The sequence below is a fragment of the Epinephelus lanceolatus genome, chromosome 10 (assembly GCF_041903045.1).
Source record: "Epinephelus lanceolatus isolate andai-2023 chromosome 10, ASM4190304v1, whole genome shotgun sequence".
Lineage (NCBI taxonomy): Eukaryota > Metazoa > Chordata > Actinopteri > Perciformes > Serranidae > Epinephelus > Epinephelus lanceolatus.
In genome coordinates this window covers 32,838,399-32,854,781 of record NC_135743.1, presented here as the reverse complement: position 1 = coordinate 32,854,781, position 16,383 = coordinate 32,838,399, and the positions used below count along the sequence as shown (strand labels likewise).

The 16,383-nt window shown below is 42.0% G+C and overlaps 1 long non-coding RNA gene across 1 annotated transcript in view; it reads left to right on the top strand.

The window, feature by feature from the left end:
* The window catches only part of LOC117265470 (uncharacterized), a 63,052-nt gene extending 48,542 nt beyond the window's left edge, over window positions 1-14,510 (top strand). Inside the window, exon 3 of the long non-coding RNA XR_004502414.2 lies at window positions 13,204-14,510. This is a non-coding gene — a long non-coding RNA (uncharacterized LOC117265470). The remainder of the gene's footprint in view (window positions 1-13,203) is intronic.
* Window positions 14,511-16,383: the final 1,873 nt, after the last annotated feature.

Genomic DNA, 16,383 nt, shown 5'->3' with positions numbered 1-16,383 from the left:
GGACAGAGATGTAGGAACGTAGCTCTGGCTCAACCCACCTAAACTTAAGGTACCTACCTGTGTATGTGCTTAATAGTGTACCGCATTTAATCTCAGAGATAAATCTTAATTACCTGAATCCCAGGTTTAAATTACAGAAAATAGTATCAAGATGATGGAAGTTAGAGGTCTGTTGGGGTGAATGCTTTTAGGAAGTTCTTATCTTACCATATATCTATGCTAATATTTTTGCTTTATGTTCTTATTTTTTATTTTTTGTTACTTATGACAGAGAGAAAGAAAGTTGTATACTGTGTAGTTTTAATCACATCTGGGGGCTTAAAAAAAAAAAAAAAAAAAAAAAAATGAGGCCCTAGTATAGGTCAAGCTGCCAAAACAGTTGATCCTACATTTCCCACAATGCACCTCAATATTGTCTTTCTTTACACAGCCCCACCCAACCTAGTCTCATGCCCAACTCATCAAATACAGGCCCCCAGGAAGTGCACCAGCCTTTGAAGCCGATTTTTGTTGTAGCCAAACAGCCACTAGTGCCAAAGCCGTGCCTATTATCAGGGTGATTTCACACAGTGGAAATTGTTTTTTTTGTTGTTTTTTTTTTGGCTTCACGCCCTATTGAGCAACTTTCGTAGGAATGAAAGGGGTCCTGCCTTTAACGCTGTATCCAGGTCTCTGAATACATCCATGGTCAAATACCACAGTCAAATGGTGGAGTTTCGCTGGCTCTCCTGGGCTGTTGCTGGAACTACAGGTCGTGCTTCCGCATTTTTGTATTGCCCACAACCATGCCACATTCATGGACACAAAGAGTAGAAGCAGACTTGTTCCTCTCTTCCCATTTCTCTTTCTCTCTGTCTTAAACTCAGACCAAAATCCAATTAAACGGTAAAACCAGGCACTGCTGACTAAATATAAATCAAGATTATGTTACTGTCCTTGTATTTCTTGCCTAAAATGTTGTCAGACACATATTTTAGTGCCCTGTTTAGCTGTAATAGCAAGAGTTTGTGAACAGGAAGTGGGCGCCATATACAGTGAAAACACAGGGCGGAAAACTCTGAGATCAAATAGTGAAACTAAGCAGTGCTGATCAAACAGAAACCAAGATTCCGTTACTGCGTTGCCTATTTCTTGCCTCAGATATTTTTGGAAACATGTTTTAGTGTTTAACTGTTTTACTATATCATTTGTTGCCAGCTGCTACCTTTGTGTCAAACAGACAAGTTTGTATTACGTCACCCCAAAGTTGTTAATTGGTCTGGTGTTGCACAGTGCATTCTAATAGTTGTAGGTTTTCTACCTCTTGAAAAAAAAAAGCGAATGCCGCAGCCCTTTTTCTCTGTTTTCTCTGATCATGTAGCACCAGTTACAAAAGGATTTTTGTCTTTCTATTGTACAGCCTAGTGAAATATTTCTTTAAGCAGTGACATTTGTTGAAGCTCTGCGGAACTAGAAACAAGAAAGTCTGCATACGGTGGGCACGACAGAGGGTGGATTGGTCAAACAAGCTCTGGACTTTACCTGGAGCCTGGTGTTCATCTCCTGTGTGAAACCAAGTTACTTGAGTTGTTTTAAACTATGGTGTTTTTTTTAAAAAACCTAACCATGTGCTTTTGTTGCCTAAACCTAAGAAGTAAACCTAAAAACCTATGTTGTAAGTTTATTTTGAAAAGACCGTATAACATGCAGAATCTGTACATTTCCTGTGAAAAAGGAAAGTTTATTTTGAAAAGAGATGCTTTATGTTATGAGCGTAGTGAGTTGACATGTGTCACAGTTTGACGTGATGAGCCACTTTATAAGAGTCGGTATTTGATGAGTTGGGAGTGAGAAAGTGTCACCCCTCCCGACCAAATGCCCGCTTTTTTCAAAACCCACATCTCTAGTTTGTAACACATGTATTAATAATTTTAGTTCTGTAGCCGACGCCACGATAAGGACACCATCAGTTATTTTTTCAAACTTTGGAAATCCCCTTCCAGAGCCACAGAAGACATTATACAGATGTTTTGTGTAAACTGAACTTAAGGTGTAAAACAAGCGGAGTGCCCCTTTAAGATGAAAACATTACATTGTGTGTGTTTACAAGCATCGTACTGTAATGTCTTCTGTCAGAGGACTGAGTGGCTAAAATATAAATTCAGCCCACGTGTTTGCATGTGTTCGTGTGCATAGTTCGTGAGTGTTCACTTCTCTGTTATTTATAAATATAAACACACTGCCAGGTCAGCAGTGTAATGTCTATGTAAGTAGAGGGAAAGTGAGTAATCGGCTATCTGTGTGGGATGTGATTTCCATGACAGAGCCTGGCAGGGTGGGACGGGAACATCACCAGTCGTGACGACTCCAGATCCATCCTGAGGAACAGGAATTCCCACAAGCTGGATAAACAGGCAGTTTGGTGGGGGAACGGGGTGCTTGATAGTCTCCCTTCTCATCTTTGAACATGGACATTGTCAGGACTTATCTTACCATAGAAATTCACTGTCCTTCAGAGTGAATGGGTGGACACATCCACACGATTGGATGTTGCAGGCTTGATGTAGCTGTAGTATTGCTTCCTCCACCAGCATGTGATTGGAATATCAAAACTGAAATATTTGCCTTTTGGACAGTACTGAGGATTTACTTCTCATGCTTTCTGTCAAATTGAAGGTGAAAGTTTGCTGATGATTCCTTTAATTTAACAGTCTATTTTAATCTAACTACACTGCATGTATTCACAGTACAGACTAATGAGTGATATCTCTTGGACAGCAAGATAACCATAGAGAGGACTGGAGGATGGAGGAATCAGCGAGGAGGGAGGACGGGTGGGGCCAGACTTTTTATGGCCTCCAGCATTACTTCAGCTTGTTTTCTTAGACGGGATGTGTCACTATTTGATGGCTCAGGAAGGACAGAAATAATACAGCAGTGGCTATGAGAGAACAATGTCTAACTGCGGTCGTCCAGAGAATGCGAACTGTGTTTATCCTAATGGATTCAGACAGAAGCATTGATGGACATGGGGGCTAACCTGAACAACCACACATTTGAATTTTTGTTTCCTTTAGGGTTTTTCTGAATGTTTTTGTTTCACTGCAGGGTGTAAGTCTCTGTGCCTGGCGCAAATGTCTCTGACTATATATTTCTTTCAGCATTAGAATATCCAGTGTGTGTACTTTTGCGGCGATCTCTCACCGAGTTCACATATACACACCGGCATTTGTGTTTTCACATGTAATTACTGTGAATCAACTCTTTGTGCACGGTTCAAGTCATAAAACAAGAGAGAAAGAACATCGTTATGCTAGTGGGGCACCTCGCTAAAACGCTCCAGTGACAGAAAATGAAAAGCTGTAATTCCTCCTGTGAAGTGAAGTCTGACTTGTTGGAGTAAAGCACTTCCTATCCTTTTGTTCAGATCTCAAAGGGAATTATAGGGGAGAGAGTTAGATATGGCTGTTAATAAGACCAGCGAGCCCTGACCAGATGAACGTCTAAGTGATTTAGACCATGACAGTTGTATTAAACTAATAAACCCAGATTACTTTAACTTGGATAATCATATTTCGGACCCGGAGAGAACATGTAAAATTGCATTTTCTCCTGCTTAGAAGTGTAACCATTGTTACTGTATGTTTCCAAGGGTGTAGGTTTTGTTTTAACCTTGAAAGGGACACATAAAACCGGGGGTAGGGTGGTCCCCTGCCAGAAATTTTCAAGCATCAAACGTAATTTCCTGCATTCTGGTGAATTTTATGCACCAATTTATGGTGTAAATGTCTTTAATTTTGCTGAAATAAAAGTGTTTTCATTGGGAGGGGGGATCACATGTTCTAAATACTGAGTGGAAAGTGTCCCCTATGTCCCGCCTAAAATCTACACCTATGTTGCATACAACTGTTGAGCTAATTTCAAAGAAAGGGAGCCATGTTGTTTTCCTTCTCACAAAATAGTACAAATCTACATCATACTTGAAAACAAAAGTTCGTCTCATCCCATCAGGATGCACCCCTCCCTGCTCCTCCCTACTCCTACATATGTTTTTTTTCCCCGAAGTTATCGGTTGATGAAGGGAGCACATTTTTTTTTTCAGAATTGATGCCATCAGCTCTCATATTGATAAGCAAAGAGGAAGCACAGAGTTGGGTGAGGAAGAGGGTGTGCTGAGTGGAGGGGGGGGTGCATAGAGATCAATGGGCTAATAAAACAAATCGATGGAATGAAACCACAGAAAAAAGTGAAGTCATTAATTTGCAGAGACAGGATGATCCCACCAACCACATGCATTGATTAGAAATGAGGTCTGTGGAGAACCTTCAGGGGGTATCATATTAGTGGAGGGAAACAATGGCCCGGGTGGGGGGAGGTCGCTTTCCTCTGAGGGCTTTGCTGCTGTACTGATGCAGGAGAATAGGTTAACCGGTGGATCAATGGCCTCTTCAGCATAACTCCAAGACGACAGCGGCTCTGTGTTTGCTCTCCGATGCACTGTCAACACAATATCTGCAGGTGTGATGTTTTCTCTCTGCTTATGAGCATAGTCTCATTGATTGCCCCCCCTTTTTTCCAACCAAGTGTACTCAAGCATGATTATGATATTGAATACATCATAGAGTACAAAGAGGTCTGCAAATAAGGTCAGAGGTGAGGGCTAATGTTCCATTTTTATCAATATAATTATTGTTAATCATGATTTGTAATCAATAATATTGGGCTTATATACACTGAGGCCTATTAGACAGTAGTGCAAGGGTGTTGGCAGTGGAAGCATAATGTGCAATTTGGAAAATGACTGCTTTAATATGGAAGGTAGGAGCACGCAAGTACAGACTTAATGCTGGACCTCTGTTTGAACCGAGCTGCGTGTCCCCTGAAAAAGCTTTTCCCTCACATCTCTGTGGTGCACAGTGTACAGTACAATCTGCTCACAAGAGCTGAACTTTGTTGTCTTATTTACATCAGCATATTCAGCCTCATCACCGCCCAGTTTTGATCCCAAAAGCTGACAATCTGCAAAGTTCTCCATCGGTCAGGGTTCATCCGATCTGCAGACACAGCATAGCTTTTCTGCAGCCATTTTGGGGGGCGGAGGGGGGGAGAAAAGCAGGTGATGTGAGATTGACGACTTAAATACTTCATCAATCAATGCTGCAGCCAATGTGTTGTTTGGTGATTGGTGGAGAATTCAGGCAATCCATCTTTCCTACCGGCAACTGGCATTCAGGATTCTCCTCAGGTTCTCCATGTAATGCCTTTATTTCTTTATTTCCAGGGTTAACCTATGCTGCAGATATTTGTGTGTGTGTATGTATGTGTTGGGGTGGGGGGTCCACTCTAACCCTTCACCTGTTATTAGAGTCTGTTTGATGCTTATGCTGCAGCAGAATGCACTACACACACACACACACACACACACGTCAAATCACTATCAGTCCTCCTACACAATGTAAATCATGCCACAGAAATATGAAGACATTAGTATAATTACTGTAATTAAATGTAAATGAGATTATAAGTACGAAGACTGGCGGTTTATGTCAGGCGCTGTACAGCACTGTATTTTACCTTGTGTGATGCCTGGTTGGTTTTGGCGGGAAATCTGCTGGATTGTTTTGATGATTTTTAATGCAAAATGGAGAGACTGAGTAATGTGACTAAACCCTTGTTTTCAAGATGGATGTGAGAACTGTCCAAGTGGATTTATGATTTTGCTTTACAGCACAAAGGGCAAAGTAGGAGACGTCCCTCCAATGCAACATTCCTGTGGAAGGTGGCGGAGGAGTAAAGCCAACTAAGGAGGGTTTGCTACTGCTTTGCTCTCCACCATAATCTCTTTATGTATAGTAATGGGCCCAATGTATCAAACTTAAAGGATAAGTCTGGTGTACCCTATTTTTTTATCATTAACAACATTTTTGAAAAGACCAAAACCAACAATGTGGTAGTCCATCTAATCATATTTTACTGTGGCATTCAGGCGCAAGTGTACTGATTCCTACCTAAGATGTAAATCTTTTAAAGGGGTATACAAGTATATAGGTTATATATACATGTATATATGTATATAGTTTTTTTTTTTTTTTTTTTCAATTATTACTCAAACAGGAGTAAAGACGGAGTTTGTTTGGGACTACTTTCTGCTGTGCATTAATACATATTTGCTGGCATTTACGGTGGCATGGTGATGTATGTGGAACTGACATTAAATAAGTAAATCAAAATGAACTACAGCGTGTTTGTTCATGGTATAAAATGCCATGCTTTTTTTCCCCCCCCAAGAGTGTTTCGCTGAGTCCCGCCCTACTGTGCTGTGATTGGCTAGTACTCATGATGTCAACATGTTTCAATCTGAGGTGGTTAGGGTTTGGGTAAGAGGGCATGGTTAGAGTTAGTACAAGCCAATTACAGCACAGGAGAGCGGGAACAGGTGGAAAACCTTTGGGAAAAAAAACATTACATGTCACCCAGCTGACAGTGTGGCGCACTGATATGTTTTAGGACGACAGTGGAGCTCTGCGGCACAGAGGAATGCCAAGCTTCAGCTACCTGTTAGCAGGATCAATTCATACTTTTGGTTTTATTATGGTTGTTAGCAATAAGGAAAATACAGCATTTTGTTTGCCTTATTTCCTTAATTTCACCATTTATGGTATTGTTTAAAAATGAAAATTGGATATTGAATATCCTGTTACAGGAATGCAAAACACCCATTCTACACTTCAACACTGCAAACACTGCACATGTATCCACTGTTTGTGGATCGGCTCAGATGAAATCCCTTTAGATTACAGTTGCATTGATAACTTTGATTACATATTGGCTTCATTGATTAGGGGCTTTTATGTAAGATTTTGACCAGCTGGTGTTTTTCAGCATTGATGTAATGACACATACAAGACTGAATGCTGCTTAGAGACTTTATTCTGATGTAATAATAGAAAAATATTTTTTTTCTGGCATAGTTAAATTCAAATATACACACAAAATTTATCCCAAAAATATTCCAATGGCTATCAAAATTTTACGGAATATGCATTACTTTTCATTCATATCGCTCCACATAAACCAGGTGTATCGCACACTGTTACTGCAAACATTACAATTTCTCTCCATCCTCATCTCACTGTCTCCACCTTCATGTGGTTATAGTAATACTGAAGCCCACGGGATTTACTTAATTAAAATACATCCTTTTTGTGTTCCCCTCGGAGTTCAGTGATAGAATAACTATGCAATGGGGTTAGCTCCTTGAGGAGTTAGCCAATGTTGTGTCAGGCAGCCACTCACAGCTAAATCAACAAAACCCTGCAAAGAGGGAAGGAGAGAGGGAGAAACAGTGAGGGAGAGACATATGAGGGGGAAAAAAGGTTGGGGTGAGGGTGGGGGATCCCACATCGTGTAAACCCTTAGCTTTTCACACTGAGCAGCGTTTTCATGCTAAGCTCCGAGCTTGAACTGAAATCCTCTCACTTATCCTCAAATCCAAGATGAAATACTGTCAGATGTAGTGTGATCCAGGGGAATTTGGTGGGAGACTGACAGGCAGGGCAGAGAGACGTATGAGTGACTGATACTAAGCGTGTGTGTGCTTGTGCTTGTGCGAGTGGAGGAGGAGGAGCAGGGAGAGAGTGGGAGATACTGCGAGGGGAGGAGATTTAATACAATGATTTGTCAGAGGCCGAGTGAGTGACTCATGTTGGTTTGATGACTGGTAACCAAAGACATGGTGGAGAATCCGCAGACACTACACCGTACTGTCCTTTGCATTTCACACATTACAGTTTATACTCTCTTAAATCTTATGAACTTCAAAAGCTTAACGTTGGGCCTCTGTGTATGTAAAAGCAGATCAATAATTTCTTCTTTTAAATGCATCTCTGCATTTAATTCCGAGGAAAAGTACTGTACATAGCAACAATTTGCATGTACACTTTTAGGGGCTGTGTGTGTTCTGTAGTCCGATGTTTTAAGTGGGGTGTTGGGGGTGATATTTAGAGGGTGTGTACGTCCCTCATCTCTGAATAGCTCCAAGGCACAGGCAGGAAATGGAGTCCTGGCATTTTGTTTTGCATCAGTGCTCCTCTTTATTAGAGAGGAACAGAATCGGCATAGAATAATAATTGGAAAATTGTAAGCTTGCTTTCATTATAATTAGCGAGATCACAGGATGCAATAATCCAATTATTTTACTTAAAAGCAAGTTTCCTCATCCGTCTGCAATGTGTTGCAGGATGTGTAACCTCATCCTGCACGGACATACCAGCGAAACGGCAAACTCTGTCTCTCCCCCTCTTACATGTAAACACCAGCATGCTTGAGTATGCTCAGACAGCTGAACATACACTGACATATGAATGCCATTTAGGGGGGCCACCAGACGTGCACATAAACACACACGTGCACACACACCTCAACAACATACAAATAATTGAATAAGATTTGCTGGTACATTAAGTTTAATGTGTTTGACATTCGGGCGGGAGGATATGGAAGGTATGAAGTGGAGTAGCCGCGCCACGTCTTTCTTCAATCAGGGCACTGCAGGGCTTCATTTTACAACCCCGATGCAAACCGAGGGCCCGTCAAAGCTAATTAGCGCTGTTGCAAATGGATGCAGGTCATGGCTCTCAGCGGATTGGTCCGCAGAGGGGTCACCAAAGGTCAAACCTCCAGTATGGAATGATATAAACAATCATCTATAGACCACAAACCAATCAATCCCTTTTAACACTATCCACTTCCTGGTTGGCTGCTCTCAGAGGTCAGGGGTCAATGTGCAAAAAGACAACTGAGCCAGTGGGTTTGAGAGTGGGACACACATACTACTGATTATATATTTATGGTTTAGCAAGAGATGCACCAGTGAAATATCAAAGGTATTTAAATAAAACTTTTATCTGTGAAAGAGGATTTCTCTCTTTCTGTGCCGGCTTATTTTATTACTGTTGCCACCTTGCACAATAAAACATCAGAACCTTGAAAGGCAACTGGTTTCCCGTTCATCAGTGCATTCTATACCAAATAACAATAAATTAGACAAAAGATGTAATTATCTGCAAACATTTTCCTTTTAAGAAACCATACATGACCGTGTGTGTTTCCTGCACACTGAATAAAGCCACTTCAACATCAACCAGAAGTTCTGCAATTAGCTGAGAGGAGAGAAAGAACAGAAAGACTGAGAGAAAAGGGGGGAGAGGAGGACAAGGAGGAGGAGGAGGAGGGGAGAGAAAGATGGAAACCAACGCTTGAGGAATTGAATTACCAGAGCCTTTTCTCATTATCATTTAGCCGTCTTTTATGGCCCACCAGTAAGAGATGATGTTCCCATGACCCCGCACAATACACAGACATATTATTCAATCCTGCCGCGATGAAATTCCTGCAAATAAAACCTTTGTGCTGGGCAACAGCTAATTATTTGACAAATTGGCCCCCTTCTGGCTCAGGTTACAGTGTGGAGTGGCCATGTTTTGCTCCCCCCACCCCCCACCCCCCCACCTACCTCCCATCCACCCACCCACCCGCACCACCAGCACTCACCCACTACTCTCCCCCAGCCCCAGTGCAAAGAGGGGCCACTTTGAGAAAATCCCAGAGGGCCTCATTCTTTTCAGGAGATTATATATTTCAGCCCCCCTCCCTTCCTCCTCTTCCCAACCATCTATCCATCCAAAATCAGGGGAGCGTGGTGTGTGTGTATGTGTGTGTGTGTAAACAGGGGGTGTCTGTGTGTCAGTGACAGCAGTCATTTCATAGTTTAAAGGGTGTTCTCAAGCAGAAATATTTAATCTTCCCACGAAAATAAAGTTCGATGGTGGAAGACTGGTACAAAAAAAGAGAGACGAAAGGAGAAGGAGAGCACGATCTAAAAAAAAAAAAAACACACCATGTCCAATATGTGTTGTGTTACTCTGTATTTATACTACTTTGAAGAACTACTGTACCTATGCATCTCTTGTATTTTTCCGTAATACCAAATTAGAGAGTGGGGAACATTAACGGATTAAAGTTTTGGGTGGGCATGCCTTTGGCATTGATTCAGTCCACTAATAACAAGAGTTTGTCATTAGTGTTCGGACATGGACCACCAAGATAAATGCCAACACATGTTTAAATTATCTGGAGAGTAATGGCGTTTTCCTTCAGCCCTTTCCCTCCCCATAAAGATCCCTTGTTGACTCGACTACGGAGGCATTTTGAGTTATCAGCACAGGTTTAATCTGTTGCTTATTTTGCACCCATGCACATGCCATAATTCAGGACGGAATTTGTGTTAAAAGAGGTTAAAACTAAACAATTAATTGAAATAAGCAGGGGAAGGCAACTCCATTTGGGAGCCATGAAATTTAACTAATGCTCTTATGTGGCCTCTGAGTGGACTGAAATGAAAATAAGTGCAGAAAAAAAGTTAATAAAATTATTTATATCAAAAATATCAAAAACTGTGATCCTAAATTCTGTTTATATATTTTTAGACTATAGAGAATTGACTTTTGGATGTACTGTATGTGTAATTTGGTGTGGGTTTTTTTTTCAGTTGTAGTTGTCCTGATACTGGCCTCACTGGTTACCAATTACGTAAAGATTGTAAGATTAATTTATTTGTTTTTAAAGCACAGCAAAGACAGGCACCTGGTCACATCTCTGAACTGCTAATCCTGTGGTTCACCTCCCAACTTCTCAGATCTGGTGATGCTCACCCTCAAACCAAAGGCGATTGAGCAATTTTAATCGTTGACCCAAAATTGTGGAATAGTTCGCCACTAACAATTAGATCTTACCCCTCCACTGACACCTTTAAAACCTGTCTGTAGGCCCATCTCTTTTCCTAAACATTTTAATTATCACTTCACATGCATGACCATGACCACACTGTTTTTTTTATGTTTTAATGAATTAATCAAGCTATTAAATGCTTTTATTAATTTACTCATATTCTCTTTTTATTTGATTGTGTCCCTGTTCCATTGTAACTCTTTGTACAACATTTTAGTCAGCATTCACTGTTTTTAAATGTGCTCTATATATAGACCTGACTTAACTTAGTATTTGTGAAACACAGTATTTACTTTAAATTATTAAGATTAATTATTGCATTTTTAAACATTTACATATTGTTATTTTTGGCTCTGACTCTGACTGTAAATGTACTAAAACTGAAACTAAAAGTAACTGATTATTATTATATTCCTGGCACCGAATGCTTGTAAAACCACAACACTTTTGCCTCCACCCTAACAGAACTAAAACAGGGAACCGTTGCTGCCATTTTAGGTATTTATACTGCTTCTGTTACTGTTGGAAATTACCGTGGATGAATATTACTAAATGGGGAATTGATATAATATAACAAGTGAAAATGGAAGTTGAATTTGATTTACAGTTGAGGAAATGTGCCGTGACAGTAATGTGTACCATGCACAGCATATCATCTCACAACTGAAACAGCAGACATACAGTGGATGTTAGTGGTGTGAAAACCGCAATATATATGGCATAAAAATATTTTGTCGTTGCATAGAATCAACCCAAAAAATGTTTTTAATGCTTAACATTTTGTGCTCTGATTGTGGCACTTACAGCATCCCAACACACATATGAGCATATTCCAACTCATTTTAACATCAAGTGAAGGCCTGTCTGATGGCCCTCTGCAGGTTTACAATATTCTACCAGCCATTAAACACCAGTTTGGACAAACTGGGACACCACAGAGCAGAGAACTAAAAGTTTCCTCCTTAAAAACCTAACAACGCCCCACCTTCCCATTCTCATTCTCCACCTTCTGTGTGTCTGCAGCCGTCAAATGCTTGCTGGGCTCCGGGTGCATGTCTGGGATGCCCGACTACTGTGTTCACCTGGCATGAACCCAAGTGAGCGGAGCCTGGAGTATTCATTGCTCAACCTGGGTGAAGGTCATAGAGTCCAGCCCTTCCCTGCTCCGCTCCCCAATGAGCAAACATATGGTCATGGAGCACCTTGAACATGTTTGGGTGACCAGAACTACTTGGCCCAAGCTGCCACAGCGAAAGAGACAGAGGCGCTGAAGGAGGTTTAGGCTCACCTTGCTAAAGCAGAACAAGGATAAGGAAGGAAGTGCGAGGCTGCCAACAACAGTGAACATCACTCACTAGTTGCTCACACGCAGGAAAACCCATGTGAAGTCCCCCAACTAGATATAGCTGTGAAAAGCTACAGACCTTCTAGGCTGCCTCTTGTCCTCTCTTGTTTCTGTTGATATAAATGCGTGTAATCATAAGGTACAATATCATCACCCCGTTGTTCAAACAGCCAAGCCTCGTCTAATCGCTTCCACGTTTCCTCAGTGTTAAGCTCATTAGTGGGTGACCTAAAGGCATGAAGGAAAAGACAAAAAAAAAAATCTTTGGATAATGGATGCTTGCTGTTTTGAGACAGTAAAAATAAACAGGTCTGCGGCTTTGATAATGAATATGCTGTAAACATCAGCCCAGAGTGTGAGTTTATCCCAAATGTCCAGCGAATAACCCCACGTGTGTGTGCGTGTGTGCATTCTCATACAGTATGTGTACATGCATGGCTGTGCATGTGTCATTGCATTTGTGTGTTTGTCTTTGGGCGAGCTGAGGGTAGAGGGTGGAGGGTGGGGGTGGGGGGTGGGGGGGGGGGGGGGCGGGGGGGGGTGGGTATAGAAGATGATGACTCGCTGTTAGACTTTGTGAATGGGATGTGAGAGTGTCTCTGGTGTCTGAGTGTCTGGCCCAGGTGGCGACTGGAAGGCCGACTTCATTAGCCTTAAAGAGGAAACAAAGGAAGATGCATCGTAAAAAAGTGCCATCCCTCATCTGCGAGGCCACCGCCTGACACATTAGGAATCTGTATGCTCAATTAACCACTGGCAGGCTCATTTTTCCTCTCCCTCTCTCTCCCACTCTTTCTCTCTCCCTCGCTCTTGATCAAGCTACAACGATCACACTGGACTGAAGCTAACACACAGCAGGTTTATGAAGTTACAACATGTTTTGATTTGCAGGGAGGGGACACACAAACTTGAGGAGCTTTTTATGTGTGGCATTTATTTAAAAAAAAAAACCTAATTATCCAGCCTCAGTTTTTTTGCAGATGATTTAACAATTTGTCACTTCCTTGATTAAACGAAGCAAAGCTTGCTGATTGCACTGAAAATGCTTGCGAAACCTTTCCCTATAAATTCCACCACTGTCTCGTTTGCAGGAGGAAGAGGATGCCCAGGAGGACAGGAAATCGCATGCAAAACACACATTACTCCTGAAGTCCAATTTGCACGTGAGTTCTAATATTAGAGCTTCTGTTTAACTAAAGTCTGGTAGGTAATTTACGCAGGAATTTTTACATGACAAATTACAAACATGGCAGATTCACACAAGAGTAAAATGACTAAAACATTTCACTTTCTTTCTAACTCCACACCGCCCAGATTTTTTTTGACGTCACTTCTCCTCTTGGAGCCACAAACGCTTCATTCAGCTTTTATTCACATACAGTGTACTACTCCCAAACACCTGTGTACAGACGCTGATGTGTGAAATTGACTTCCTTTTAATGAGAGCTGATATAAAGCATCATTAAGCAAATGTGTCATACACATAAAAGTGTTGCAAAACATCATCTTACAGTCTTGACCCTGGCCTTCCCCTTTCATTGATGTGCACACAAGCACACACACACACACACACACACACACACAAATCTAAGACATTTCCTCTCTTGAACTGCTGGTTGGCAACCTGAGGATCCTTATCTTCTCATGAACCTCCTGTGAAAAATGACAGTAAGGACCTGGCTGAGGTGGGGTTTGGGTGGTGTGGAAGGAGGGAGGGGGGTCACTGTGATACGCATCAGCCTTTGATTAACGAGGTGAGCGAGACACTCTTTAAAATCACAGGGGTCACGGCTTAGGAGGCCTCCATCCAACACTTCGCCACACTTCACGGGGCCAACTTCTTTTTAATATTGGACCCACCCCCTTTCCCTCTCTCTCCTCTGTCCCCCATCTCTCTCTCCCTCCTCCCCCCTCCCCCATGCCTCGCTTTTGAGGTCTATCAGAGAGATGAAAAATGGCACGCAGCTGGCCGAGCACTTCCTTCCCCTTGTCGGGGTCAACAGTTCACTATGCTGATGGAGACCCTCACACCTTCATAATGAGAGCTCCCCTGCACTCACACAGGTCACTTTGCTGCATCGCTGGACGGCCATCACTCCTACCTTTGCCTGGTTTTCTATCGTTACATCCCTCCGTCACTGCATAAGTCATCCACCATTTTGCTGATGACTGACAGCACTTTTAGTTTTTCTTTTAGCTAGCCTGCACCAGCAGAAGTGAAACAGTTAAATGACTCATGAGAAACGCCCTGTGTTAAAGAATCTTACAAATGAAACCATTTAGGTTTTACGTATAGGACAGTATCCAAAACACACAGCATTTTGAGCATGATCATGACTTTTAAATAAATTGTGAACATTACTCATATTGTATGTGCTTTTGTATTGGGGTTTTAAGTGACTGTTGTCTTCCAAAACACAACCACATAGGGAGTTTTTACAAGCAGAACTTCTGACCCATATATACATTTTTTGTTAGACAGCGACTTGTAGTGGTCGTAGTAATTATTATGGGAGCAAAGGAGGAAGTAAGGTGATGTAATATAAAGAGCAAGAAAGGGAAGCAAGCTGGGAGGGGGAGGGGGAGGGACAGGTTAAACATGCTTCAGACTTTCATCCAGGAGACCAGTGTTCATGTCCTGTGTAAAACCAGAAGTCAATTTAGAGTAACTTGAACAACCAAATGCAGAATGTGGGTGTGTGTGACATAAGTAATTTCACGTGATGCATGTCACGTGACGTTACCTTACCAACAAATGTAGTTCTTTTAAACCAAACCATTGTGGGGTTTTTTCTAAACCTAACCAAGCAGTTTTGGCGCAACTGCGACCCAAAGTGGTTTAAAACTGTGACCATTAATGGTCATAATGAGCTATTCTATTGTCCACAGATAGGTGCGCTAGTTTAGAAAACACACCTGTAGGTTGTATTGAAAGGTATGAACATACGACTTATGTGGTCATATACGTTTGGGGGCTTGTTGGTTTTTAAAAAGTGATATTTTGAGTGTTTTGGGCTGTCAACCTCAGCTGGGGTCAAACCACTTAAGCTGGGTTAAAAAGCAACACAGCCTCCAGTGGCTGCTAATGGGACTTATAGACCTTTGATCTCTCTGAAATGTTAATGACTAAAATAAAACCTTTACTACATAAAGTCATTATTAGACAAATATATCTATATCTCCCTTTATAAATAATTAATCTTACTCTGAAATAAATGTTTTGATGTCTGCTTTATTGGCAGCGCAGAGCAGAATGGAGTGACAGCAGAGGCCAGACTGGTCAGATTCAGAGCAAGCTCAAAAAGAGGTGCTAATCATAATGCTGAGGTAGCCTTGTTGAGCTGCTAATTACCTCCATTATGAAGATGCAGAGTGCCTGATCAGAGGCGCCTCGGTGTATACGTGTGTGTTGGTGTCTGTGTGTGTATACACGTGTGTGTGTACTGGTCTGTGCCGATTAAGAGGAGGATTAGCCGTCCATCCTGAGGAGGAGGGAGGCGACCAGGGGGTACGAGGAGAGAAAGAAGGGGGGAGGGAAGTGGGGGTGATGGTGGTGGTGGTGGTGGTGGGAGGAGAGGGGGGTGTCCCCCTCCTGGAGACGAGCCCTGACCTTCTCATTTCATCCTCATTAGTATCTCATGTCAACAGAGCAGCCACTCCTTAATCATCTGCTATCATCCCAGGCCTGCACACACACACACACACACACACACACACGCACACACACACACACACACACACACACACACAAATAAAGGCACAGATAAACACAAACTTGCATACAGGCTACTTTTACAGACATACCCTGCATATTCATCCATGAAAAAAATATATATCATAATAATTTTGCATAAAGAATAAGTGATGTGCTCCATATTAATAAAACTGTTCCTGAACAATAATCAGAGAAACTTGTCCCTGCAGCTAAAGTAAAATTTTAGTTTGAAACATGCCATCTCAGCCCTATTGAGTGAAATGTTACCAAAAAAACTCAACAGTTTCTCCTTTTTATTAATTACCAAACACTAGACACCAAATCTAATAACATATTTGTTGGTGTTGGCTTATGGGATGGTGTGGTGGACAGCAGCACGGCGGCGTGGCAGAGGGTGGGCTCGTCTGTCTGTGTCGGCCTCGGTGCCACGGAGGCCCCAGCAGGGTCGGGGGGAGCGGGGGCTCAGGGTGCCAGCACAAATGAGCTCCATTCATTTCCCCACTTCGGCATATGGTGGCCCATTGTCCTCGGCCACAGAGGCAGAAGTGATGCAATT